The sequence below is a fragment of the Heterodontus francisci genome, chromosome 16, assembly GCF_036365525.1.
Source record: "Heterodontus francisci isolate sHetFra1 chromosome 16, sHetFra1.hap1, whole genome shotgun sequence".
NCBI classification, from domain to species: domain Eukaryota; kingdom Metazoa; phylum Chordata; class Chondrichthyes; order Heterodontiformes; family Heterodontidae; genus Heterodontus; species Heterodontus francisci.
Window position 1 is genome coordinate 81,775,812 of NC_090386.1, and position 23,625 is coordinate 81,799,436.

At 44.1% G+C, this 23,625-nt stretch overlaps 1 long non-coding RNA gene across 2 annotated transcripts in view; it reads left to right on the forward strand.

The window, feature by feature from the left end:
* The window catches only part of LOC137378245 (uncharacterized), a 99,751-nt gene extending 76,488 nt beyond the window's left edge, over positions 1-23,263 (forward strand). For both annotated transcript variants that reach the window (XR_010976584.1, XR_010976583.1), the window contains one exon: positions 23,002-23,263. This is a non-coding gene — a long non-coding RNA (uncharacterized lncRNA). The remainder of the gene's footprint in view (positions 1-23,001) is intronic.
* Positions 23,264-23,625: the final 362 nt, after the last annotated feature.

Consider the following 23,625-nt stretch of genomic DNA (forward strand, 5'->3'; position numbering starts at 1 on the left):
GTTAAAGCTGTCTCAGATATGCATAGAATATGGTAGCAGATTAGAAAGTAATTCTCAGGATCTAGGAAGGTAACTGGGGTAAGTGAAGTGAAGTATAAGAATTTGACACTTTAGGGAAAAGAACCTTGGCTCTCCTGCCTAACTGAAGGCCTAGAAAAGTTAGAAATTAGATCAGAACCTAGATATGCCATGTTTTGGTCTTACGTGGAGGATTCCATGGAGCCTTGGAAGAGCCAAGTTTCTGCCTGCTAGTTACAAGGCCCCTGACATTAAGAGAGGAGAGGATCAGAGTAGCAGGCTCCTAATGTTGGGTGTTCCCAGCTCTCAGAAGGACTCAGGGTACATTGACAGCAGTGCACCATACTGCCAAATACTTCAAGTGGACCCCTCCAACCTATCCTTTCCATAACCTCTACAGAATTTGCCTTTGCAAACCCAGTGAATGGCTGCTTCAGTGATTTGCATGTTGTATCCATGATGCTGTACTGACGTGAGAATATTGCCCGCATTCATTGTAAGACTGAATTGTGGCCTGGACGCGTGGAAAAGAACACTGACTTTTAACATTTGTTTTCTCCATGGGGCTGATGGAGGTACTTTAAACAGAACGCTGGCCACTAGGAGCCGGCAGGCATTCAAGTTGCACCAATTCAGACTTGAGCATCTACTATTAGCATGCAAAATATGGAACTCCCCCTGACCTTGGAAAATTTGTTGGGGTCAGCAGTGCAGGCTCCCAACAGGAGTGCTCCTGGCTTAATGGTCGGGATTACAAACTTGATGACACACAGCTTTACTATGAATGTCAACAACAATTTATTCTCACCTTGGTGCAACATTACAGACACCACATGCAAATCACTGAGGCAACCGTTCACTATGTTTGCAAATACAAATGCTGTGGTCAGAGTTAATAGAGATTATGAACAGGGTAGGTTTGAGGTGAAGTCTAGTGCCATCCTATTCACTAATTTATTCCAACATATGCAGGCATACAATGGATTTCGGCAGGACAACACACAATACCTTTCCTTTAAGGTAAGGGGCAGGAGGTTTAGAGGGGAATTGAGGAAAGATTTTTTTCACCCGGAGGGTGGTTGGAATCAGGAACACACGACTTGAAAGGATGGTAGAGGCAGGAACCCTCACAACATTTAAGAAATATTTAGATGTGCACCTGAAACGCCATAGCATACAAGGCTACGGGCCAAGTGCTGGAAAATGGGATTAGAATAGGTAGGTGCTTGATGGTCGGCACAGACACGATGGGCCAAAGGGCCTGTTCCTGTGCTGTATAACTCTATGACTCTATGTAAGCTGGCAGCAATGTAAAATATGCAACTGTCCACCCTCTCCCCAGCATCTCACTGCAATCTGTGCCACTCACTCTAACAGTGTCACTCTAACACTCTTAACTGTGTACAGTTCTGGTCGCCGCACTATAGGAAGGAGGTCATTGCACTGGAGAGGGTGCAGAGGAGTTTCACCAGGATGTTGCCTGGGCTGGAGCATTTCAGCTATGAAGAGAGACTGGATAGGCTAGGGATGTTTTCCTCAGAGCACAGAGGCTGAGGGGGAACCTGATTGAGGTGTATAAAATTATGAGGGGCATAGATAGGGTAGATAGGAAGAAACATTTTCCTTAGTGGAGGTGTCAATAACCCGGGGACATAGATTTAAGGTAAGGAGCAGGAGGTTTAGAGGGGATTTGAGGCAGAGTGGCGCAGTGGTTAGCAGCGCAGCCTCACAGCTCCAGGGACCCGGGTTCGATTCTGGGTACTGCCTGTACGGAGTTTGCAAGTTCTCCTTGTGTCTGTGTGGGTTTTCGCCGGGTGCTCCGGTTTCCTCCCACATCCAAAGACTTCCAGGTGATAGGTAAATTGGCCATTGTAAATTGCCCCTAGTGTAGGGAGGTGATAGGGAATATGGGATTACTGTAGGGTTAGTATAAATGGGTGGTTGTTGGTCGGCACAGACTCGGTGGGCCGAAGGGCCTGTTTCCGTGCTGTATCTCTAAATAAAATAAATAAATAAACTCTATGACTCTGAGTGGCAAGCACCAGCTCCTATACATCCACTTTGGGGAGTTCAGCTAGTGAGCTGCAAGAAGGAGCAGTAGTGAATAACAGAGCACGAATGAGGAGCTGCAAATGGAGGTGGAATTCGTGGACCCTGACTTTGCCATCCAGAAGCACAGTGGCAAGGTCTTTTCAGACGCATGTAGGTTTGGCTCTCACAGACAAATGGAGTTTGAGGCTGTTTCTAAGGAAAGAGATGTGGTTGTGAAAGCAAGTTTCAGTGGATACCTAATCAAACATGCAAAGGGAAACAGAAAGCAATGAAGGAGAACAAGGTAAAAGACAAATGGAAATCCCATTGGAGTGAAGAGCAGCTCAGTGGCATTTGTTATGTGCATCAACATTTCATGGAGATATTTGAGAAAGTGCTAAAAAGCTTCAAAACTTTGAGTTGCAGTATAGAGGAGTTAATTGCCTGCATGCATACAATGATTGACCAAATGAAAGCTCTGCCTAGTTATACCAGGTCATGAGCAGCCTAAACAGTATTTCTTAAAGGGACCACTGGAGGCCATTCAAAAACAGACACATAACCTTTTTCAAAGTTACATTTTTTTGTGGATTTAGGAGGAGGAGTGCTTCTTGTGTTTCCAGAAAAATAGTGTTTGCCGATGGCAGCCTAGGCTCACCCACCATCCAAGCTTGGCCTCACTCTCCCCCTCCCAGGATCTACCTGAGGGCTGACTGAGCATCAGAGCAAGCTAGAATTCATCAGGCTCCGTTTAGAAAGCTGCATTGGGATGGCCCTTTGGAGTGCAGAGCTTGGGGCTTCTATCAAATGAGACCCAATGTTGAATACATCTCAGGCCTCAGGCTGGCATGGACGGACGTGCAGACCAATTGCCTCATTATCTTGCTGCCCATTTTTGTGCACAATTCAAATTTATTTTTTCATTTGTGCCCGAGTTAGCTAGTTGTTTTCTTATGTTGGTGTGCATGTTTGCCAACTGAGTTAAATCACATTAGTTAAACTATAATGGTTCCTTTCACTTAGAAAGTAGAGATAGAAGTTAGAAACAGAAAGAAAGATGGGCCAGGCCAAGAGATGTGAGGAAATGATGGGAAGGAATTTGTATGCGTGCGTGCTGAGAAAACACGAATTTATATACATTTATAGTTTCCCCAGCATACTTTACAACACTGTAAAGTCTACCTCTACCCACTTGGATCAGTCAGCAAATCAGAACAGACTGCAACAATGATCGTCTCAGTGGGGCTTTTCCAAGGTATACAAACACAAAAAAATTATACAACACCGATTACTGCCTCACATCCCCATGGTAACCATCTGGAATGGCAGCTGACTTTCCTGCAACAATGTGTGAGTGTCCCTCCCCCCAACACCTGCTATTACCCCCATTGTTGCAACAGTAATGTGACCTGACGTCAATGACATACATTCACTACGGATTTCTTTTGGATGCAGATTATAAATTCAATAATTTTATAAGCTTCATATTTTTAGAATATTAGATCCAGAGAGCTCTGTCATTATATGTACAATAGGGGAGAAACGAAACATTATATCTCTTAAAGGGGAATCAGTGTAAAGAAGGGTAATCACGTGCCACATTATGACCTGGTAAATGAGCTTTTATTCAGTCACAGTTTGCTATGTATAAGCTGTCTGCACCAGCAAATTTAAGTGATTAAACATCAAATATTAAAGAATTGTAATTTTTGAGTGAACGCTATAAAGGCTCAGGATAGAGGCCTATTCATTAATTCGTGTGGTAGCTCAAATACGTCGTTGTGGAATTAGTAGTTATAGGCAATAAATGTAAACATTTGAAGCAACAAAAAACACACATAAGCACACATGGCAATAACGTACTGACAACAGTGGGGTAACTTCAATGGAGATGAAAATTGGGAGATATGTATTGGGCTGCCGATTTGTTACTGCTCATTTCACACCATTGCCCAAAGTCAAAATTGCCCGCCGTGAGAGAGAAGCTTGTAGAGATGCCATCGCCCATCTTAGTACTCAACTTTGATAAATGCCAGATTGGTCAATGGGTGCATTAAGTTTACAATAGTGCGCACCATCTCATGCGTTTGTTATCTACATCTACAGTGTTATCACATTATGATGAGTACGTGAAGACATGATTCAAGAAATCTATCATCTATTGTGTCCAATACTGTATCTCACTGTGTGAAGGAATGGTAGGAGGTCGGTTTATATTCCCAAGGCAGTGAGATCCCAATCAGATGAAAGGCATTGTGTGGACACAAGAGCTATGGGGCTGAAATTCAACTCTGGATGGGGGTGTTTGCAAAACAAGCAGTAGTGGATTGGCTACCTGTTATACACCTTGCCTGATCTTTCTTTCCATAAAGTCAGAGTCAATTTTGTGGTCCACCCAAAGTTGAATTTCACCCACTAGTTTTTCTAATATGAGTTTAGTTCATGCCTGAATGGTTAGAAACAGGTTTTGCGAGCTGAATCAGACTGCTGGTTTGATGCCCGCATCTTGGCCATCAGAGTGCTTTGGCTCTTGACATCTCTTCATTCTTGCAATGAAAGCTTAACGTTCAGTGTTTGTTGGGTTGCTTTCAAGGAAACATCCAACATTACTGTTAGTTTGGCATTCATATATCTTAGTGGTTCCACTGGATCTGCTGTGCCAGCTTCTTTTAGGAATGGGAACCTCTTCCTGCACTTGTCATCTGCTGAAGGAAGGTATATTCGTCACTGTTTGCACATGTGGGTATGTGGGTATTGGCAGTTAGGCACAGAGCTGAGCTTGTGCAGCCTAACCTACCTGGTGTCATTCATTCTTCTTTTTTTCCAAAAAATCTCAGATGAGTGAAGCTTTGGGTAAGTGAAGCTCTGGCCTGCTTTAGGGCTGGTGCTTACTGTGCATATTTTCTCTGCCCAGGGAATGCCTATGATGCACTAGGGTAAACCAAGATAATAGATCTTTACTCAGTGTTTTGATTGGATCCACGCCTGCAAGTTGTGTAAAACTGATTGGAAAATCCACACTTAGCTGTTTTCCCATAGCAAGAAGGGCAAACCCATTTGGTAAATGCATTTGGGCATCTTCTAGTCACTAACTCAGGTGCTCTGCAGAGAGTACAGAGGAGATTTACAAGAATGTTGCCAGGGCTTGAAAGTTGCAGTTTTGAGGAAAGATTGGATAGGCTCGGGTTGTTTTTCTTAGAACAGAGGAGGCTGTGGGGTGACTTAATTAGGTGTCCAAAGTTATGAGGGGCCTAGATAGTGTAGACAGGAAGGACCCGTTTCCCCAAGCAGAGAGGTCAATTACCAGGGGGCACAGATTTAAGGTGATTGGTAGAGGGACATGAAGAAAACCTTTTTCATCCAGAGGGTGGTGGGTATCTGGAATTCACTGCCAGGAACGGTGGTGCAGGCAGAAACCCTCAATTCTTTTAAAAGGTACCTGGACATGCACCTGAAGTGCTGTAACCGGCAAGGCTATGGACCAGATGCTGGAAGGTGGAATTAGATTGGGCGGCTTGTTTTTTTGGCTGACACGGACATGATAGGCTGAATGGCCTCCTTCTACACTGTAGTTTTTTTGTGGTTCTATGGTTCCAAGTCTAGGCAGAGGCCAGAGATCAAGTAATATGCCTGAAATGTGATACGGTCAGGAGCTTAAAAATGGGTGAGGTGGAAAGAACTTTTAAAGGGGAAGTGGGGAATATAATAAAAGTTTGAAAACCTAATAACACAAGAGAAATTAACACAAAAGCAAAATACTACAGATGCTGGAAATGTGAAATAAAAACAGAAAATGATGGAAATTCTCAGGTCAGATCTCATCTGTGGAGAGAGAAACAAAAGGCTGAATTTTGCCTCTTACCTGGAAATCCTGCCACCAGGGCCAAAAGCAGGAGGTGGGCAGAGGGATGCGTGACTGCTAGTGGTGGTCAGTGTTGAGGCTGCAGCTCCAGGGAGAGGGCACCTCAATGGCGGGGCGCCCTCAAAGACAGGTAAGTTGGGTTAGGGATTCAGAGGCCAGGCAGCCAGACTCCAGCGATTGGTGTGTAGGTGGTAGGGGAGGTATGGTGTTATGTCGTGGAGCACGAGGGGTGCCGTTGCCGGGAGGGTGGCCATTTTTGCTGGGGGGCCTCTTCGTGGGCCATGGAGTGCCCATCAAGGAGGACCAACCCCGCTGAAGCCATTGGGAGGCCACCAGGATTTACCTGGCATTCACCCCACGCGGCAGTTGGCCCTCCAGACATGGACAAAATGCCCGTGGAGGTGGGAAATGGCCCTGAATAGACCACTTAAGGGGTTCAATTTGCTGCGCGGTGGGAAACTGAGCTGCCAAGTTTCCAGCGCTGGCTATATGGCATGGCAGCAGGAAGGCGTCAAGCTCCCCTCCAGACGCCTCCCCCCCACCATTCTGCCAGACCTCCCGTCTCTCAGCCCATTGCCAATGGACAGGGAAAATTCAGCCTAAAGATAATGTTTCAGGTCAATGACCTTTCATTAGAACTGGAAAATGTTAGAAGTGTAACAGGTTTTAAGCAAATACAAAGGTAGGGAACGAGAAGAGGGGAGGAAAGAACAAAAGGGAAGATCTGTGATCAGTTGGAAGGCAGGAGAGATTAAATAAAAGAAAGGCTGGCATTTATATAACATTTTTTATGACCACTGGATATCTCAAAAATTTTTACAGCCAATGAAGTACTTTTGAAGTGTAGTCTCTGTTGTTATGTCGAAAACATGGAAGAAAATTTGCACATAGCAAACTCCCACAAACAGCAATGTGATAATGACCAAATTTTCTGTTTTTATGATGCTGATTGAGGAATAAAAATTAGCCAAGACACTGGGGATAACTCTCCAGGTCTTCTTCAAAAAAGTACCATGGTATGTGTTACAGCCACCTGAAAGGCTATACATAGCCCCAGTTTAGCATCTCAACTGAAAGGCAGCACAGCAGTGGAGCATCAGCCTTGATTTTTGTGCTTAAGTTCTGGAGTGGGTCTTGAGCCCAGAACTTTCTGACTTAGAGGCAAGAGTGCTACCAACTGACAAATAGCTGACACAAGGCAAAGGGGATGATGGGACAAGGCGAAAGGGGATAGTAATGGGACAAATAAAGAAACAAAAGGTGGGTCTAGAGGAGATGCAAACAGCAATAACAGAATCATTACCAACAGCTGCTATACAAAAATATGGCGGCCATATTTATAATCTGAAATTGTTGAACTTAGCGTTGAATGTCGAAGGCTGTAAAATTCCTAGTCAAAAGATGAGGTGCTGTTCCTTGAGTTTCTGTCGAGCTTCATTAGAACAGTATGGGAGACTGAGAACAGAGAGTTCAGAGTGGGAGTGGGGTGGAGAATTAAAATGATGACAGACCAGAAGTGCAGGGTCACGCTTGCGGACTGAATGGAGGTGTTCTGCAAAGCAATCACCAGTTAAGTCTTGTACTGCACCTTCAGCATAGCAAAAACTCTAAAAGTTCTTCACAAAAGGGCAGATCAAGCATTGAGCAGGAATTGGCAGATTAGGGGCTGATCGGCGGCGAGTTCAAAAACTGGCAGCCCGCCCGCGGGGGGCGTACGCCAAAGACCCGCTGCAATCTCAAGTGCAGCAGCTCATTTAAATAGCTGGGGCAACCCCCCCCCACCCCCCTGCCAGTCTCATGGAGGGGGTGGGCTGTCCATCCCCAGCAATGATGTCAGCTGCCTGTGCATAGGCAGTGGTGTCATTTTTAAAGGGCAGCCAGCCCTGCCACCCAATTTAAATTTTTAAAGTCCTGTCCCCAAAATTAAATAAATGAACTTCTAACACCCCTGTCCCATCCACCAATAACAATTACAATTTCCCCTACCTCCCCCAAAACACTTACCTTTTACATCTAACCTTCCCCCATCAAACTGCACAAAGTTTAAGGTTCAACCCTTCCCATCATCCCCTACACCTATTATGCAGATTTGACCCTGTTTCCCCTCCCCCCCATTACACTGACAAACTTACCTCCTCCCCCCTCCCCACCAGTGTGGCGCCATGTTTCCCCAGATGGGGATCTGAAGGCACAAGCGTGCTGACCGCTGTGCCAAAGATCGCGGCGGGCCCACAAAATTGCAGGTAATCCTATTTAAATTCAATAATTTTATTAATTTCAATGTTTAAATTGTGGTCCCGTTGCCCAGTGGCAGGGTGGGGGTGGGAGGTGGGGGGGACCTGCCATGGAGCCTCGCCGCTGCCGGGAGAATGAGACTGGGCCTTCCTGCTGTCGAGGTCCGTGGCGGGCATCATCTGGTGCCATCTTCAGCCCCTCTCCCCACCTCCACCACAGAACCCGACGCCCGGGGCAGAAGAAAATCCAGCCCTAGGGGTCGGTAATGAAAAGTGTTGTTGAAGATTGAGGAGGCCCTGAAGGTGAGTAGAGGGATAGAAAGTATTTTTGACTGCAGAGAATGTGATGGCTGAAGATTCTACCCCTTATGTTGTAATGGATTGATGAAGAGTCACATTAATGCAGACTCAAAGAATCTTAGGGTGTAAGCTGGCTGTGGCACTGGGCTTAGATGCGGAGATAGGGTGGAATGGGGCCATGGAAGGACTTATAAATAAGGATTGGGATTTAGCAATCACTGTACTGTGGACAATGTAGAATGAAATAGCTTGTAGGAAACAAAGTTCTGAAGAAGTTGCAATTTATAATCAGTGGAAAATAAGGTAAAATGGCTTTAGAAAAGTTGAGTGTACAAGCAACAAAGGTGCAGATGAGGGTTTCAATGACACAAGCACAAGTTGGACTGAATAGCCTCATTCTCAAGGGCTGGAGTCCAGTGGCGAAATAAGGTTGGAAGTGAGCAATGCTTTGGAGGTGGAAATAGTCTTCGTGATGTACTGGATGTGGGATTTGAAGCTCAACTACTGGTATTCATCCTAGATTTGAGTGAGAATGGCTATCCCTGTACTAAATAGAACAGAGACATCTAGCCTAGCACTGACTTGAGGAGGATGCAGAGATTCAAGAGTCACTGAGAGAATGTAGAGCGGTAAATCTTTGCAAGTGTCTCATGAACTATTTGGAATTTATTAAATGGAGGATATATGATGAACAGCTGCAGGAAACAACTTGTATCCCAGGAATGGTCTGACTTGGTAACTTATAACCATCAAGAATGAGTTATGGACAGCAATGAGACAGGAATGCAGCATTCATCATATAGATTGTATTTACCATATTTTAGGCATGCAACTAAGAATAATCAAAGTTAAATATAAATTTTAACTATAAAGAGGAACTCATGTTCTTGTGTATATTCCAAAGGGATTTGGATTCACTCCAGAAACTTCTTTTTCTAGGGTAACTTGGAAGTTGTCCTGGAGAAGCCTCCTGAATGTAGGGTTGGATGATTATCCAAAGCTCACCAGCAGAATTTCAGTACTGGAAGTAAGAGCTATGGCTCAGTGGTAGCCCTTTGTGTTCAAAGGTTGTAGGTTCAAGTCCTCACTCTGGAGGCTTGAGCACCAAAATTTAAGCTTCCAGCACAGTCCTGAGGGAATGCTGCATTGTTGGAGATACCATCTTTTGGATGAGACATTAAGCTAAGTCCTCATCTGCTCTCACATGTGGACGTAAAAGATCCCATGGCACTATTTTTGAAGAAAAGTACGGGAGTTATTCCTGATGTTCTGGCCAATATTTATTCCTCAATCGACATCAGAAAAACAGATTATCTGGTTATTATCACATTGTTGTATGTTGGAGCTTGCCATGTGGACAAATTGCCACGTTTCACACATTAGAACAGTGATTGCACTTAGAAAGTTAATTGGCTGTAAAGCATTTTGGGATGGCGTGCAAGGTACTATATAATTGCAAGTTTTTCTTTCAGATATCTTGCAAAAAGTGCAAATGAGGTAGAATCATGGCAGAACTGGGTTCCATCCCATTTTCTAGCCCCCGGCCACGATTCACCACATTTCTGCCTTGGCTCCCAACTGGAATTTTGTCACTTGAAGCTTTAGGTGGGGCCATGTTAGCATGTTGTAGTAGTTCAGGTGGAGATTAGGCTTTGGACACTATTCAAAGTTGAGCAGAGCGTTCATTTGGTTCCCTTAGCAACATTCCTCCTTCAACTAACACCACCAAAAAACAGAAAGCAAGCAGATGAATTGCTGGAAACACACAACGGGTCAGCCATTATCCGTGGAGAGACCGGACAAGTTAATGTTTCTGGCTTAAACTTAAATACTTGATAGTTTATCTCATTGCTTTTTTGTGGGATCTTGCTGTGTGCAAAATGGCTACCATTAGTGACCTAACAACAGTGACTATATCAAAGTAACCATTGTGTGTGTGTGAAGTGTTTTCTGAGAAATGATGTAATGTGCTGTACAAATACAGCCCTTTTGATTAAAAAAGTAATCACTGGAAATAAGTAATATTCTCTCCTCAAAACTATTTTTAATTTTGCTGATACTAAGATCAACAGGTGTGCCAATAACTGGCTCTGAAAAGAAACTTTATACATTGCAGACAGGTTCTTTTTATACCTGTGCCCAGCAGGTACCCATTAATACGTTGTATTTCACAGCACCCCTCCCTGCTCAATCTTCTTAACTATTCGTGTATAAATCTCACTGTGAAACCTGAGATGTGTGGGAGTACCAGCCTCTGCAGTGTCTCAAACCCGTGACCAGGGAGGTGTTCATTGAATACGACACCAACTTATCTGGAGACGGATTTGCTGCCATTGGCTTTTAAATGACGGAATCTGTAAATCTTTCCTGCCGTTATTAACTGAAGTTAAGCATTCAAAACCAAACCCTTGAAAAGCTATTGTTTTTTAAATATAAACTTCTTCTTCACATTCTCAGTTTCCCTTTTTTCACTTCAATTTGTAAAAGTTCACCTCTGTTCTTGCCCACACAGCAAGGTGAACAACAAGCGGACAGCAGGCTTCTTTGTAGTTCCGCTGAAAACATCCCAGTTTACCGGCTTTTGATTTGAGGTTTTCTCCACTAAATGGCCTGGTACATTAGGGGATAGGTGGTGGTTTCAACGGGATGTTCATAAACCCCTTATGTCACCCACGCTCTTTTTGTTCTTTTTTTAAGCTAGCCTTTAAGTGCAAAGAAAAAGCTCACCATATATCTAAGCGGGTTTATGAATGCACCACACATTCAGTCTGTCAAATTAAATGTCTGCTCTCCCAAGCATTCTTCCCGATGGGACTCTGAAGTGACATCAATAAATGTGGATATAAGGATGGGATTGACAAAAGTGTTCAAGGCATAATTATTCCATAGTCAGGGGTTCTGTTAAACTAAAAGGCCGTGGGAGAGACAAGAAGATATGGAAATGGGATTAATATTTACATTCACCTTTAATGGTTTCAAACTGGGTGTAAAGACCATTGTTTGGAAATACTGTTTTGATATCAAATCGTAAATAAGGCGCGGGTTTTTCACCCAGTTCTTTAAATTTTCCATGTTATGTTTTGAATTATAAATTATTTAAATTATTTTTTATCTCCTGATACCTGCCTACATTGGCATGTGATAAATGTTGCATCTTAACAAAACCCAGCCACAAAATGTGTGCTTATTATCAGGCAAATGCTTGCTTTTTTTTGCAAATTTTGTCCCATCTGAGACAATTTAGAGTCAGGTGCGTGAATTCGATTAACAAAAATAGCATTGTGCAATGGTTTTCTTTTTGTTCGGTGTGTGCAAAACTCCATATTGTCAGCAATGCCGTAAACTTTTTACCGATCGGCATGATCCAAGGCTTTGGTGTCGGTGATTAATGTTCCCTGTTGGTTCGGTGTACCTTATCCAGGAGGTTACCATCTTACTTCATCAGCTGTGTCCCTTTAGCACTCAGTCTATGGGCAACCTAGTAGTGCAATGTTGGCCATTTCCTTGTTACATCTTGGGGGGAGGGGAGTGCTGAATCTGTGGTTCCCTAGCATTCTACTGCACAGTTTCCTGCCAACCTATTACAGAACATCAATTATTCTTTCCTATTTTAAGCCACTTGAATTTTGTAGTGAGGTCTGGACCCAAATTGTAAATTTATCTGACTGGTTCTCCCGACAGGGCGTCTATGTAAAGGGGGACAAGACAGAACGTAGTGCCGTCAACATTAAGGAAATGCTAACAGTGACAGTTATGATCAGAAAGAATTTCACAGACTGCAAACCTATTTAAAGAGATGGAGCAATGTTTATTTTTAAGAGTGACATATGTCAAAATAGGTTACAGTTTTAAACTAAAATGAGTGATTGCGACTCCTAATGAGGGGCACGGCATGACTGAAAATGACCGACTTTCCTGGAGAGAGCATGAAAGGCAACTGCATTCTCCTCTGGTGAAACAGGTCTTGTATGGGGAAAAAAGGAAAACCTGCATTTATATAGCACCTTCCCCAGCCTCAGGACATCCCAAAGTGCTTACAGCCAATGAAGTACTTTTGAAATGTAGTCACTGTTGGGAGATTGACTGTGCCTTTCCAGTTCTCTCTCTGGTGGGATGGTAATATCCCACCTAGTGATCTGGTTGAGAAATAATCCAGCTACCCACCTCTATCTAGTAATATGGACGAAATAAAAAGACTTGCATTTCCACAGCACCTTCCCCAACTTCAGGACGTTCCAAAGCTCTTTACAGCCAATGAAGTATTTGGAAGTGTGGTTATTATTGTAATGTAGAAAAACATCATTAATAACTAATTAACAGTCAATATTAACATAATCATAATACATTTGTCCACTATTAAGCCTATGATGAAGATGATCTGGAAATAAAACTGAAGCAAAACAAATCTGTGGACTATCCCCTGACTCCCCGTGGCTATTTCAAGTTATTGCATATTAAAAAAAGATCCATTTCTGTTTCAATTCCTCAAAAGCTGCCTGTGACATGGGGTTTTTAATGCAGCGTGTTCAGCTGTTGATGGGTTAGCATTCAGGAAGGTCAGGGCGCTCAGACCGGTGTTACAAGGTATCAGTTACAGCTCAAGCCTTTCAGCTCTACAATGGCCTCCAGACCAGCTCCCATTTCCACAGGCAACGTTAATTTTTTTTTTAGCTGCTGAGGAACCTCTTTGTTTCACTGCCATGCGTAGTACTTCATATAGCCTAAATATGGCTTTATCAAGCGTAAATGGAATCCAACTTTATAGCATATTCTTTGATTTACTCCACACAAACCTTAGGATTTCATTTTATTTTCTTAAAGAAGCATTGTCACTTTCTATGTCCTCATATTTCCAAAGTCTCACCGATCATACAAGAGTGAAATATAGCAGTACAAAAGCAAATCTCAAATATGCATTTGAAACGGGACAAAATATGAATTTCAGAAAAAAAATCTGCTTTAGTCCTTTTGTTTTCTCAATTGTATGGCTACTGTCTAAACAACTGGCAGTTGGGCAGCTCTCCAGCACACTGCTTCTGTGCAGCTGCAATGATCCTTTGGTATGCGAGCTAAAGATTTGTACTTCTCCATTTTACAAGAGCCTGGCAGAAAAGTGTTTGCAAAGTACTGACTAACATAAAAGGCCAAGCAGTGAGTGAGTGACGTCAGGAAAGCAAATAGAGTGGAGTTATTGGCATAAGGAGGACAGTTGAGAGTCAGTAGCACCAGGAAAATAGAACAGAGTGTATGGCATTAGAGAGACAGTCATACAGGAGGTTTTAACATTGTCATTACTGGGGATGGGGTTGCCAGGAACCTTTTTTGTTTGATACTAGTCTTACAGGTAGCTTTATGCCACTTTTATGTTTCTGCAGTGCAGGGGCTACCCATGAGGTGATAGTGGTGTAGTAGTAATGTCACTGTGCTTGCAATCTAGAGCCCAGTCTAATCCCCTGGGGACATGGGTTCAAATCCCACCATAGCAGCTGGTGGAATTTAAATTCAATTAATTAATAATTTTTTTTAAAAAAAGTATCTGGAATTGAAAGCTAGTCTCGGTAATAGTGCCTGTCATCGATTGTCCTAAAAACCCATCTGGTTCACTGGTTCCTCTTTAGGGAAGGAAATCTGTTGTCCTTACCTGGTCTGGCCTACATGTGACTCCAGACCCACAGCAGTGTGGTTGACTCTTAACTACTCTCTGAAATGGCCTAGCAAGCCACTCAGTTGTCAAGGGCAATTAGGGATGGGCAATAAATGCTGGCCTTGCCAGCGACGACCACATCCCATGAAAGAATTTTTAAAAATACAAAATTTAGTAGCAGAGCTGTAAGGTTAATGAAATAATGCAGCTGGCTCTGCAGGCTTCAAGACCCAACTAACGCGCTTAAAAACAAACTTGCATTTCTATAGCACCTTTCATGAACTCAGGATGCCCCAAAGTGCTTTATAGCCAATGAACTACTTTTTGGAATGTAGTCACTGCTGTAATGTAGGAAATATGACAGTCAAATTAGACGCAGCAAGGTGCTACAGAGAATCTGCTTCAGTGATGCTAATTGAGGGCTAAAAATACTGGCTAGGACACCGGGAGAACTCTTCCACGCTCTACTCCCTGAGAGCACAATTGGGGCCTTGATTTAATGTCTCATCCAAAAGAGGGCATCTCTGACAGTGTAGCACTTCCTCCATACTGCACTGAAGTATCAGCCTAGATTATTGGTTTTGTCTATGTGTTTGGAAGTAATGGTTCCCCTCATAATATTATAAATGCTCCCCCCAAAGGGGGAGGCCATCATTTTTCCTGACCACATATTCAGCCCCACTTGCACGAATCAGCAATGCATTTTTTCACTCACTCACCTGCATGGACCCTCCCCAGTATTTGGGGAAGGCCCAGAGTCTGGAAAAAAAGTCACAAAATGATTGTATATTATCAATAAACTACATTGGACAAGGTAAATAATTAAAAATAAACCATAATAATAAGTTGGTGCTAAAGACCTTCATAACAAAAGTGCTAAATGTTGCTATTAATATTAATATATTGGTATATTAATAGCAACATTTAGCACTTTTGTTATGAAGGTCTTTAGCACCAACTTATTATTATGGTTTATTTTTAATTATTTACCTTGTCCAAGTGGCTGAATTAGTTTTGCCTGTGTTCATTGTTTTATTGTCCTTTCAGAAGACCTCCTTGGTTTTCTCTCCTTAACAATGCTGTTCCTTTGAGGCATATCTTTAGACCAGACCAAAATAAGGCTGGAAAAATAATTTTTCTTTTCAAACCTTAGACCTTTGTAACAATTGATCCAACTTAATAGTGTTATTTGTTGTGCACGAATCATTTCAGAAGCATACCTACACAATGACACATTTAACAGATTTACGCAGAATTGATCATCTGTAACAAACATATCCCACATTCTAGTGGAGAAGGTCAGTAATTTTGTGTTACAACACGTCTGAACAGGTCATGCTAATTAAGTGCTGACAGTGGGGGTTTTGCACCAGTGTTGAATGCTTGCACAGATGAAAGCACTTTCTAACTATCATTAGCAGCGCCAAGAATGCTGGACCCGATGACACTGATGATGGACCAAAAGGCTTTGGTGTAGGGAAATTCAGACCCATTCCCCCATCTATGGGGGCAGGCGGGGGGGGGGGGAGGGGGGTGGATGTCAGGTCTCACGCACCTGGTATGGAAATGTGACCCTGGTTATTGACAGACGAAAGAGAATTTTAGGTTAAGTACAAATCTTGTAAGTATTAAAAAAAATTCTCAGTCTGTTTCCTTCAGATCAGAATATTTGATTTCTAAGACACTGGGAGGTGAATCACTTAATTTGAAAGTTTATCAATTTACAGATGGAAATCATTCAAAAACCAGAAAAACAAAAATCAAACACTGGATCTCTGAACTCTAAGAGAACCAGAGAAAATTCTGGAACTGCACATCATGTCAGACAATGTCTGAAAGAAATAGGGAGCTTAGTGTTTAGATTGGGAACCTTCGTCCAAACTTGCCAGAAGGGACCCACCCAAAATGTTAATTTCTCTCACCTTACAGATAGTGACTGCAATTCCCGCACTTGCTGGTTTTGTTAATATTTTGTGACTATTTTCAATTTAATGGGCTGAACTTTCAACACCTTGGGTCGTGGTGGGGAAGTCTGCAAAATGCTAGCAGGAGCGGCCTGCCACGACCCACGACGCCAAGAAGGCCCCGCCAGATATTAGCGGCGGTGCCGAGGCCTCGGTGTGGCGGAGCCTTCATTAAAATATTTAAATGAGCATTAGTAAAATTCAAATTAACTTACCCGCCAGCGGCAGCCATCCCATGTCAATTTTACAGCCAATCGGCTGCGAATCGCATGCCTTCGGAACTCCGTTGGAGTTCCAAGGTGAGATACGGGTGGGGAGGGGGGAGGAATAAAATATCAGGATGGGAGGGGCGGGGAAACAGTCAAACGCTTTTTATTGGCTGTGGGGGTGGTGGGAAGGGGTTGAAGGGCAAATGTGAGAAGGTTGAGGGGGAAAGTTCAGGTCGGGAATAAAGTAAGTTTTCTGAATATAGGGCAATGAAAAGACCAGAGGGAGGGTTGGGAAAGGGCCTGCATCTTCTAAATATTTATTAAAACCAAATGAAATCTAATATCCCTTTAAAAATGTAAATTTTTGTTAAGGGCTTGAAGCCCTTTAAAAATGGCGCTGGCACCTGCACGATGGCTCAGACACCATTGCTGGGACGCGGTGGCAACCCCCACTACATCATCGGTGGTGGCTGCTCTGCCCCCTCCATTTAAATCAGCCCCCGCGCGTAATATCGCGAGGGCTGTGGGGCTGCACTTTTGTGCTGGAAGGTCACCACTTTCACAGCGCGCCATTGTAGAGCGCAGAGCGCGGCACGCTGATAAAGTTCAGCCCAATGTATTAAATGAGTATTTTAATAAGCAGGTAACATGGAGGCCGAGTCCTGTCTGCTTTCTTTGCATCACACGGACACGACTGACATCTTTACTCAGTGTTTTAGGAGGTATGAAAGGCAAGGTCTCATTAAAACAGGTTGGGTCCTGCTGACGTCAATGTGACCCCGGCGTTATTTTCAATTGTTGTTGTGAAGTCAATGCCTGGTGTCAGTGTCACAAGGGAAACTGTGCACAAAGGAACACCAAGCCCAGAAGAGGGCTGAGAAGAACATTACTTTTTAAATTTCTTATGGGTCAGGTCGACTCAGAGTGGCTTCTACTCCTGCTCCCCTCACCATCTAGCTGGCTGCTGGATCCGATCCCACGGGACCCCGTCCGTGGCCTCCTTCTGTGCCTACCCATCTCCCACCAGCCAACCTGATGGGTTCCTGAGGTAGTTAGGCCTGGTTTATTTAAATGAAGTCCAGGAGTTAAACTGAATCAGGAACCCCCCCCCCCCCACCCACATCGGTGAGCTTGATGTTCCCTTCAACACCCCCTCATCCCCAGTTAAAATTGGAGCTTAAATGTATGCATAATGCAGAATTTATTCTGAAACTTGAACATTATTTTGCATAAAGCTGAGGTAATAGTGGCCCATTATGATGCACTAACATAGACCTGGTCCTAGGGAAGAATATTTGGATACTTTTGGTCTTGGATTCAGATATGGATTTGAGTTCCACAATCTCACGCTTCTAATAATTTCAGAGTTTGGCGTGATCTTTCACAGTAATCTCCTATAAAGCAGGATAACAGCCAGCATTACAGTGCTGGGAGGTGCCCACCTACTGGGCCCCTGCCGAGTGTATTGAAGTTTGTGAGTTCAGTGGTTTGGTGTGGAGGCAGTTCTGTGGTGGCAGTAGATGTTCAACCTGGTGGAGGACTGTGTGCCAACTCTCCTTCCTGAAGAACAATCTGTCTGCCTTGCAGAACCTCTTTACAAAAGGAGCCACTTTAAATCTGATATAGGTAGACCAGGCTCCGAGCTGGACCTGGAGCCTGAAGTGAGTCCCATTTCCATCCCTTTCACCATGGTATACTCGGTGTGATCAGGCATACCTGTGCAGATCATATGCTGGTTCCCAAATGAGCGCTTAGGAGTGGGAATTCCTGAGCTTAGAAGTTCTTGCCCCTGGCCCTGCGCTGCTTGTATCTATGGCCTTGTAGGGGTAGGTGGAGGAGGCATGCCCCCCCACAAGGACATAACTTGGGATTACTCCAGTTTCAAGCGGAGGAGAAGCATTCGGGAATCCAAAGAACCCATAATTAGCCTTGTAAATGCAAAGTGCACAATCCAATCCTTGCTGGATCTACTCCATGGATAACAAGGTTTTCAATTAAGACAGAGGCCAGCACTGCTCTTGCTAATAGCTGCAAGAATGTCTATCTCCCCCCGACCCTCTCTATCTTGCTGCGCCCCTAGCCAAGCTGTTCCAGTACAGCTACAACACTGGCATCTACCCTGCAATGTGGAAAATTGCCCAGGTATGTCCTGTACACAAAAAGCAGGACAAATCCAACCTGGCCAACTACCGCCCCATTAGTCTACTCTCAATCATCAGTAAAGTGATGGAAGGTGTCATCAACAGTGCCATCAAGCGGCACTTGCTTAGCAACAACCTGCTCAGTGATGCTCAGTTTGGGTTCCGCCAGGGCCACTCAGCTGCTGACCTCATTATAGCCTTGGTTCAAACATGGACAAAAGAGTTGAACTCAAGAGGTGAGGTGAGAGTGACTGCCCTTGACATCAAGGCAGCATTTGACTGAGTATGGCATCAAGGAGCCCTAGCAAAACTGAGGTCAATGGGAATCAGGGGGAAAACCCTCCCCTGGCTGGAGTCATACCTAGCGCAAAGGAAGATGGTTGTGGTTGTTGGAGGTCAATCATCTGAGCTCCAGGACATCACTGCAGGAGTACCTCAGGGTAGTGTCCTAGGCCCAACCATCTTCAGCTGCTTCATCAATGACCTTCCTTCAATCATAAGGTCAGAAGTGGGGATGTTCGCTGATGATTGCACAATGTTCAGCACCATTCGTGACTCCTCAGATACTGAAGCAGTCTGTGTAGAAATGCAGCAAGACCTGGACAATATCCAGGCTTGGGCTGATAAGTGGCAAGTAACATTCGCGCCACACAAGTGCCAGACAATGACCATCTCCAACAAAAGATAATCTAACCATCTCCCCTTGACATTCAACGGCATTACCATCGCTGAATCCCCCACTATCAACATCCTAGGGGCTACCATTGACCGAAAACTGAACTGGAGTAGCCATATAAATACCGTGGCTACAAGAGCAGGTCAGAGGCTAGGAATCCTGAGGTGAGAAACTCACCTCCTGACTCCCCAAAGCCTGTCCACAATCTACAAGGCACAAGTGGCGCAGTGGTTAGCACCGCAGCCTCACAGCTCCAGGGACCCGGGTTCGATTCCGGATACTGCCTGTGTGGAGTTTGCAAGTTCTCCCTGTGTCTGCGTGGGTTTTCTCCGGGTGCTCCGGTTTCCTCCCACAAGCCAAAAGACTTGCAGGTTGATAGGTAAATTGGCCATTATAAATTGTCACTAGTATAGGTAGGTGGTAGGGAAATATAGGGACAGGTGGGGATGTTTGGTAGGAATATGGGATTAGTGTAGGATTAGTATAAATGGGTGGTTGATGTTCGGCACAGACTCGGTGGGCCGAAGGGCCTGTTTCAGTGCTGTATCTCTAATCTAATCTAATCTAATCTAAGTCAGGAGTGTGATGGAATACTCTCCACTTGCCTGGATGGGTGCAGCTCCAACAACACTCAAGAAGCTCAACACCATCCAGGACAAAGCAGCCCGCTTGATTGGCACCCCATCTACAAACATTCACTCCCTCCACCACCGACGCACAGTGGCAGCAGTGTGTACCATCTACAAGATGCACTGCAGCAATGCACCAAGGCTCCTTCGACAGCACCTTCCAAACCCGCGACCTCTACCAACTAGAAGGACAAGGGCAGCAAATACATGGGAACACCACCACCTGCAAGTTCCCCTCCAAGTCACACACCACCCTGACTTGGAACTATATCGCCGTTCCTTCACTGTCGCTGGGTCAAAATCCTGGAACTCCCTTCCTAACAGCAATGTGGGTGTACCTACCCCACATGGACTGCAGCGGTTCAGGAAGGCAGCTCACCACCACCTTCTCAAGGGCAATTAGGGATGGGCATTAAATGCTGGCCTGGCCAGCGACGCCCACATCCCGTGAATGAATAAAAAAAAAATGGTAAAATGCAGGACCTCTCCTATATGAAAGCAAACATATGACTGAAACAACTGTGGGATATATCCCAGTCTGTGGTAAGGCCTCTGCTTGGAACTGGAACAGATTTTTGGAGGCTTTCTCTGCATATACATCTTGCCAATCACCCAAGCCATCTCCCCAGGAAGAGAAAGCAAACTAGCAATTTCTTTTTTCTTTTGGGCCTCCTTATCTCGAGAGACAATGGATACGCGCCTGGAGGTGGTCAGTGGTTTGTGAAGCAACGCCTGGAGTGGCTATAAAGGCCAATTCTGGAGTGACAGGCTCTTCCACAGGTGCTGCAGAGAAATTTGTTTGTCGGGGCTGTTGCACAGTTGGCTCTCCCCTTGCGCCTCTGTCTTTTTTCCTGCCAACTACTAAGTCTCTTCGACTCGCCACAATTTAGCCCTGTCTTTATGGCTGCCCGCCAGCTCTGGCGAATGCTGGCAACTGACTCCCACGACTTGTGATCAATGACACACGATTTCATGTCGCGTTTGCAGACATCTTTATAGCGGAGACATGGACGGCCGGTGGGTCTGATACCAGTGGCGAGCTCGCTGTACAATGTGTCTTTGGGGATCCTGCCATCTTCCATGCGGCTCACATGGCCAAGCCATCTCAAGCGCCGCTGACTCAGTAGTGTGTATAAGCTGGGGGTGTTGGCCGCTTCAAGGACTTCTGTGTTGGAGATATAGTCCTGCCACCTGATGCCAAGTATTCTCCGAAGGCAGCGAAGATGGAATGAATTGAGACGTCGCTCTTGGCTGGCATACGTTGTCCAGGCCTCGCTGCCATAGAGCAAGGTACTGAGGACACAGGCCTGATACACTCGGACTTTTGTGTTCCGTGTCAGTGCGCCATTTTCCCACACTCTCTTGGCCAGTCTGGACATAGCAGTGGAAGCCTTACCCATGCGCTTGTTGATTTCTGCATCTAGAGACAGGTTACTGGTGATAGTTGAGCCTAGGTAGGTGAACTCTTGAACCACTTCCAGAGCGTGGTCGCCAATATTGATGGATGGAGCATTTCTGACATCCTGCCCCATGATGTTCGTTTTCTTGAGGCTGATGGTTAGGCCAAATTCATTGTCAATAGGCAGGTAAAGGCAACAATCCTAACTACAGGATTACTAGCAGGTGGAATTCACCCTGTTCTCTTTTCTTGACCTATATGAAACCCTGAGACCAAGAATAGATTGCTTCAACCCTTAAGCCTGCATTGCTCTGAGTACAACCCTTAGTACAAAGGGGTCTGTAACCAGGGGGCATTGATTTGGCGTAAAAGGTAGGAGGTTTAGGGGGGATTCGAGAGGACACTTTTTCACTCAGAGGATGGTAGGGATCTGGAACTCACTGTTTGAAAGTGTGGTAGAGGCAGAAACTTTCATAACATTTAAAAAGTACTTCGAAATGCACTTGAAGTGCTGTAACCTACAAGGTTACAAATCAAGAGCTGGAGCGTGAGATTAGACTGGATGGCTCCTTGTCTGCTGGCACAGACACGATGGGCCAAATAGCCTCCTTCCGTGCTGTAAATTTCTATGACTCTATGAACCATAACCATTTCTACAACTCTTTAGGTACTAATATACTCCTTCCACAAACATTGTGCAATCAAAATGTAAAATTACTTCTTGAAATATATGCGTGAATGTAAACTCTTAAGATTGCAATAAAAAAGGTAAAATACATTGAGGAGGAAATGACAAAGTTGCATTTTTGATGAGAACCTCCATCAGTTCCATGTTTCTATTATCTTTCCTTTTCAAATGGTGGCTGCATACTTCCAGCATTTTCCATTATTATTTTAGACTTCTAACATTTGTGGTTTTACTGTTTCTCTTGACACAATGGTTCCAGTGCAGATACTGGTATGAGGAATATTAGTGTAGTGGTTCTCAAAATTTTTTGTTGCTGAAACATCCCTTTTCAAATGGATTAGTAATCACAGACTCCCCATCTAAATTAGGGAAAATAAAGCCCTTGGGCAAACTTGTATTTGGCAGCCTTTCTTTGACTTTGTGTATGTACTACTTAAGTATTTAAAATACTCCCCTCTCTTGAACAAGGCTGAACTCACCTGGCGCCCACCATCAACCTTGGGGGATACCTGCAATCTTCATGCCCTTCTCAGCACTCATCCAGGCATGCTCCCCTCTCAGCACAGCTAGTCCCCTCTGTGCTGCACAAGTGGCAGCTGCATTCTGAGCCCGCCTCCTGGCTGCCACTCATTCATTTACCCTTGACCATGGAGCCCCCTGACCACGACACCCTGAGCGGTCACCTATGTCGCCCACCCGGAAGGCTGGCCCTGCAATTTCACATTATTTTGTGGACCCTCTGGAAAGTATCTACAGACCCACAGGGATCTATGGACCCCTGTTTGAATGACTGTATGAGGAAACTAGGCAAGTCACTGAATGGGGCATTAGACCCTGGAGTGATCTTTATTAGATACATTATCACTCTGCTGGGAACCATTTGCATCAGGATGAGGATTTGGGAATTCATTAGAGAGAGGAACTGGTAGGAGGAACACAGAGTAAATGTTCTATTTATAGCTGAGTTAGCAATTCACAATGATGTATCTCCACTGTAAGATCTGAAACTGGAACTCTACTGAGGCTGGCCTTGATGTCTGCTTCTCTTTTTGGAAGGGTAAAGAACAGGCAGGTTGCTCTCCACAACTTGATGAAGTTTCATGATTGATTGTTTAAGGGTGTGTTTATATTTTACATTTCAAAAAGATTCCTGGATGAAATAAATGCAAATTTAGGTGCATGGATATATTTTCTTTTCTTTTTCAGATTAGATGAAATTCCATATCCTATAATTGAACAGAACAAGAAACAGACCTGGTGCACCTATCACTCAAACAACACAAGTAAAATTTTTTTTCAAATGCCCACAGTCAGAAGAATGAGCATTTGTACAAACTGCAGGAGCTGATTAAGGGGTTAATCTTCCACAACGTATATCCATCAACTGGCTTTTAACACACCAGAGTGGGTTTATAAACAAAAGCTCATGTTTGAAAAAGTACAAAGAAAATAAAATGCGATAACTGAGCTGCAGGAAACAGTATATGTGTTTTGTTCAAGAAGCTTTGCGTGCAGGTTGTTTATTTAACTACTTTCTAAGTGTTTGTGTACTTTCCCATTTTTTTTTGCTTTTGCTATTGCAGGTAAAGTTAATTATTCTACTGGGGATAAGAACATATGGTGAACACAGGACTGGAATTAAGGGCTTGTAAAGATGGAGGGACAAAAAAGTTCTGAGAATACAGCTGTCTCCCAGACATTGCTATCATGAGCACCACAATAAATGGATAAGCAGGAGTGTGGTGATCACTTAATGATGTTATTTATGTGATCTAAATATTTTGGGGTACATTCTCCTTCAGGTGAAGATTAGTTTCTTTACATCGTTGT